Below are 6000 nucleotides of genomic sequence, written 5' to 3'. Positions count from 1 at the left end.
CTGCGAACTGCGAGATGCTGGATATGTCCCCAGATGCAGCCTGAAAAGAGCCGCTCGTGTAGAAGTTCAGGGCAACAGTCATCTTCACAGCCACCGCAGAGATGTCCTGCACCTTATCTGAGGCTGCAGATCAGTCTGAAGCAGGTGGCACAGCTCAGTCACCACTTCCTCTCGAAATCGCTGCCTTCCGATACACGGCTCCTCCAACATGTTCATGTAGGAAAACTGCTGTCGGAAAAACCTGCCAGCGTAAGGTCTGGTGTGGCGTCGGCTGTTGGCCCTCCTCCGTCTGGCCATGCCTGCCCCTCTCTCCCTGCATCTCTTTGCCCTTTCCAGATGATTCAGCAGCAGGAAGTTCACCTCCAATGCAGCCCCCATAATAAGTGCGCACAGGATGTTTTCCCATTGTAAATGCTCACCAACAGCAAGGCGATGGTCAGAAGGCTGAAGTTCCTCTGCTTGCGCGGGCTCAATGGTCAAATGGCTCTCTGTGTGCAGCTCAGCAACTCTTTGTAACTCTCGAAGAAGTTGTGCTCCAAAAATGGCTGCCGCTTTCAAACCACACCAGTCCCCTTTAAATAACGCCCCTCCAGACTGTGACGACTGGGGAAGACTCCAGGTAAGCTGTCCTTATTAGCACCAGGTGGTACGGAGGGGGGCACCACTGAATTCCGGTCCGGGGCACCCAAAAGGCATTGCACAGTCAAATGACGTCATGATCTGCCTGCGCCCGTGAGCGGACGATGATTTACCGCCGGCGCTAAATGTATGCCCAATATGGGGCGAGGTGCTAGGTTCGCTGCGCCCGGCCGGAAATTGTCCAGCACCCCACTTCTCAGCCTCTTTAGGCGCTAATTGGTGGCGTTAACAACCAAATTCCTCCCAACTAACAGGAAACAAAAGAGTCGGGGTCAATGGGTCATTTTCCGGTTTAAAACTGTAATTAGTGGGGAGCCACAGGGATCAGTACTGGGGCCTAAAATGTTCACAATAAAGAAATTCGATTGCAAGCGCCACCGATTAACGCCTAAATAGACCAAAAAATGGGGTGTTAGCCAATTTCCGGGCGGGTGCAGGGAGCCTGGTGCCTCGCCCCATATTAAGCATGGTTTTAGCACGTGCGCTAACTCTTAGCACCCGCTCATGGGCGCAGGCTGATTATGACGTCATTTGAGTGTGCAACACCTTTTGGGCGCACCAGACTGGAAATTCAGTGCCCCCCCCCCACCGTAGCGCCTGGTGCTATTAGTGACAGCTTACCTGGAACCTTACCAAGTCGCTCTCGGGCTGGAGGGGCTTTATTTAAAGGGGACTGGTGTGGTTTAAACGCGGCAGCCATTTTTGGAGCACAACTTCTTCGAGAGTTACAATGAGTTGCTGAGCTGCACACAGAGAGCATTTTGACCACTGAGTCCGTGCAGGCAGAGGAATTTCAGCCATCTGAACGTCGCCTTGCTGTTGGTGAGCATTTACAAAGGTAAACTTCCTGTGCACACTTATTATGGGGGCTGCATTGGAGGGGAACTTCCTGCTGCTGAATCATCTGGAAAGGGCAAAGATATGCAGGGAGAGAGGGGCAGGCATGGCCAGACGGAGGAGGGCCAGCAGACGTCGCTGCACCAGATCTTACACTGGCAGGGTTTTCTGACAGCAGTTTTCCGACATAAACATTTCGGAGGAGCAATGTATCAGAAGCCTGTGATTTAGAAAGGCGATGGTGACTGAGCTGTGCCACCTGCTTCGGACAGATCTGCAGCATCAGATAAGGTGCAGGACATCTCTGTCGGTGGCTGTGAAGATGACTGTTGCCCTGAACTTCTACACGAGCAGCTCTCTTCAGGCTGCATCTGGGGACATAGCCAGCATCTCGCAGTTTGCGCTGCATTGCTGCATCCGTCAAGTGACTGAAGCCCTGTTGAAAAGGAAGCGGCAGTACCTCTCCTTCCCAGTGACCCCGGACAAGCAGCGGGAGTGCACAGAGGGCATAGCAGCAATAGCGGACTTCCCATGGTGCAGGGAGTCATAGAGTCATAGGATCATAGAGTTATACAGCACAGAAAGAGGCCCTTCGGCCCATCGTGTCTGCGCCATCCATCAATCCCTGTCCAGTTTAATCACATTTTCCAGCATTTGGTCCATAGCCTGGTACGCAATGGCATTTCAAGTGCTCATCCAAATGCTTCTTGAATGTTGTGAGGGTTCCTGCCTCTACCACCCTTTCAGGTAGTGAGTTCCAGATTCCAACCACCCCCTGGGTGAAAAAGTTCCTCCTCAAATCCCCTCTAAAGCTCCTGCCCCTTACCTTGAATCTATGCCCCCTTGTTATTGACCCCCCTACTAAGGGGAAAAGTTCCTCTTTATCTACCCTATCTATGCCCCTCATCATTTTGTACACCTCAATCAGGTCCCCCCTCAGCCTTCTTTGCTCCAAGGAATACAACCCCAACCTGTTTAGTCTTTCTTCATAGCTGAGGCGCTCCATCCCAGGTAACATCCTGGTGAATCTTCTCTGCACCCTCTCCAAAGCATTCACATCCTTCCTATAGTGAGGCGACCAGAACTGCACACAATACTCCAGCTGTGGCCTCAACAGCGTTTTGTATAGCTCCATCATAACCTCCCTGCTCTTATATTCTATGCCTCGGCTAATGAAGGCAAGTATCCCATATGCCTTTTTAACCATCTTATCTACCTGTTCCGCTGCCTTCAGGGATCTATGTACATGTACACCAAGGTCCCTCTGACCCTCTGTACTTCCTAGGGTCCCACCACTCATTGTGTATTCCCTTGCCTTATTTGTCCATCCAAAATGCATCACCTCGCACTTTTCAGGGTTAAATTCCATTTGTCACATTTCCGCCCATCTGACCAACCCGTTTATATCGTCCTGTAGCCTGAGGCTTTCCTCCTCGCAATTTACCACCCCACCAATTTTCGTGTCATCTGCGAACTTACTGATCATACCTTTTACATTCTCCTCCAATTCATTTATGTCGATCACAAATAGCAAGGGACCCAGCACCGATCCCTGAGGTACCCCACTGGACACAGGCTTCCAGTCACAAAAGCAACCTTCGACCATCACCCTCTGCCTCCTGCCACTCAGCCAGTTTAGGATCAAGTGCGCCAATGCACCCTGGATCCCATGGGCTCTTACCTTCTTGACCAGTCTCCTATGCGGGACTTTGTCAAAAGCTTTACTGAAGTCCATGTAAGCCACATCCACAGCATTTCCCTCATCCACACACCTAGTCACCCCCTCGAAAAATTCAATCCGATTGGTCAGACATGATTTACCCTTGACAAAGCCATGCTGACTATCCCGATTAATCCTTGCCTCTCCAAGTGGAGACTAATTTAGTCCCTCAGAATTTTTTCCAATAATTTCCCTACCACAGATGCTAGGCTCACTGGCCTGTAATTACCTGGTTTATCCCTGCTACCCTTCTTGAATAATGGTACTACGTTAGCTGTTCTCCAGTCCTCTGGCACATCCCCTGTGGCCAGAGAGGTTCTGAAAATTTGTGTCAGAGCCCCTGCAATCTCCTCCTTTGCCTCACACAACAGCCTGGGATACATCTCGTCCGGGCCTGGGGATTTATCCACTTTTTGGCCTGTTAAGACCGCTAGTACCTCCTCCCTCTCGATGCTAATATGTTCAAGTATGTCACACATCCCTTGCCCGATTTCTATGTCTACATCGTCTTTCTCCATAGTGAACACAGATGCAAAAAATTCATTTAAAACCCCGCCTACATCAGATTGCCACTTTGGTCCCTAATGGGCCCTACCCTTTCCCTGGTTATCCTCTTGCCCTTAATATACTTATGAAACAGCTTAGGATTTTCCTTTATTTTGCTCGCCAGTGTTATTTCATGGCCCATCCTCGCTCTCCTTATTTCTTTTTTAAATATGCCCCTGCACCTTTTATACTTCTCTAGGGCTTCCTCCGTCTTTAGTCTTTTGTAACTGCCAAAAGCCCCCCTTTTTTTCCTAATGCATTTTTGTATATCCCTTGTCATCCAAGGTTCCCTTTGCTTGTTGGTCCCACCCTTGACCTTTACGGGAACATGTTGGTGTTGTACTCTCTCTATTTCCCTTCTGAAAGTCTCCCACTGCTTTGATGTGGATTTTCCGATAAGTAGCTGCTCCCAGTCCACTTTGGCCAGATCCTGCCTTATCATATTAAAATCGACCTTCCCCCAATTTAGAACCCTTATTTCCGGGCCGCCTTTGTCTTTTTCCATGGCCACCTTAAATCTCACCGAATTATGATCACTGTCGCCAAAATGCTCCCCTACTGACGCTTCCACCACTTGCCCGGCTACATTCCCTAGAATTAGGTCCAGTACCGCCCCCTCTCTTGTAGGACTTTCTAAATGTTGGCTCAAAAAGCCCTCCTGGATGCACTTTAAGCATTCTGCGCCCTCTAAGCCTTTCACAATCTGACTATCCCAATTAATATTGGGGAAGTTGAAATCCCCCACTATTATTACCCTATTATTTTCGCACTTCTCTGAGATTTGCCTACATATCTGTTCCTCTATCTCCCCCTGACTGTTTGGGGGCCTATAGTACGCTCCCAGCAAAGTGCTTGCTCCCTTTTTGTTTTTAAGTTCTACCCATATGGCCTCATTAGAGGAACCCGCTAATATATCATCCCTCCTTACAGCAATAATTGACTCCTTAATTAATATTGCAACACCCCCTCCCCTTTTACAACCCCCTCTGTCTCGCCTGAAGATTCTATACCCCGGAATATTGAGCTGCCAGTCCTGACCCTCCCTCAACCATGTCTCCGTGATAGCAACAATATCGTACTCCCATGTGTTCAACAACAACTTCAGTTCATCCACCTTATTTGCAAGACTCCTTGCCTTAAAATAAATGCCTTCCAGCCTTGCCATATTCCCTTTTGCCTTCACATATTTGCCCTGCCTTCCCAGCTGACTTGTTTTTTCTTCCGTATTTGGCTGTAAATCACCCCCTACTATAGCTGCACTCTGTATCCCATCCCCCTGTCAAGTTAGTTTAAACCCCCCCCAGCAGTGCTAGCAAACCTCCCCGCAAGGATATTGGTCCCCCTCTGGTTCAGGTGTAAACCGTCCGACTTGTACAAGTCCCACCTTTCCCAGAAGCAGACCCAGTGATCCAGGAAACTAAAGCCCTCCCTCCTGCACCATCCCTTTAGCCACGCATTCATCTGTTCTATCTTGCTATTCCTATACTCTCTAGCACGTGGCACCGGGAGTAATCCAGAGATTACACCCTTTGAGGTCCTGCTCTTTAATCTTCTACCTAGCTCCCTAAATTCTTGCTGCAGGACCTCATCCCTCTTTTTACCTATGTCGTTGGTACCAGTGTGGACCATGACCTCTGGCTGTTCACCCCCCCTCCAGAGTGCCCTGCAGCCGATGAGTGACATCCTTGACCCTGGCACCAGGGAGGCAACAAACCAACCTGGATTCAAGTCTACGGCCACAGAAACGCCTATCTGTTCCCCTTACTATACAATCCCCTACCACTATTGCTCTCCCACTCTTTTTCCTCCCTTCCTGGGCAGCAGGAGCACCCCCAGTGCCAGGAAGTTGGCTGCTGCTGCCTGCCTCTGGTGAGTCATCCCCCTCAGCAGTATCCAAATCGGTATACCTGTATGAGAGGGGAATGGCCACAGGGGTCTCCTGCACTAACTGCCTGCTTCTATTGCTCCACCTTGTGGTCACCCATTTCCTTTCTTCCTGTGCAGCCCTTACCTGCGTTGTGACAAACTCACTAAACGTGTTATCCACGACCCTCTCAGCATCGTGAATGCTCCACAACCCATCTACCCGCAGCTCCAGCGCTGCAATGCGGTCTGCTAGTAGCCGCAGCTGGATGCATATCCGGCACACGAGGTCATCAGGGACACCGGCAGTTTCCCTGAATTCCCACATAGAGCAAGAGGAGCATAACACGGGGCTGGGCTCTCCTGGCATGACTTACCCTTTAATTAATTTAAAT

Source organism: Somniosus microcephalus, unplaced genomic scaffold (genome assembly GCF_052327205.1).
Source record: "Somniosus microcephalus isolate GS21.2 unplaced genomic scaffold, FLI_Smic_1.0 scaffold30, whole genome shotgun sequence".
Classification (NCBI taxonomy): domain Eukaryota; kingdom Metazoa; phylum Chordata; class Chondrichthyes; order Squaliformes; family Somniosidae; genus Somniosus; species Somniosus microcephalus.
The sequence above is the reverse complement of the archived record's forward strand: the minus strand, read 5'-3'. Positions refer to the sequence as shown.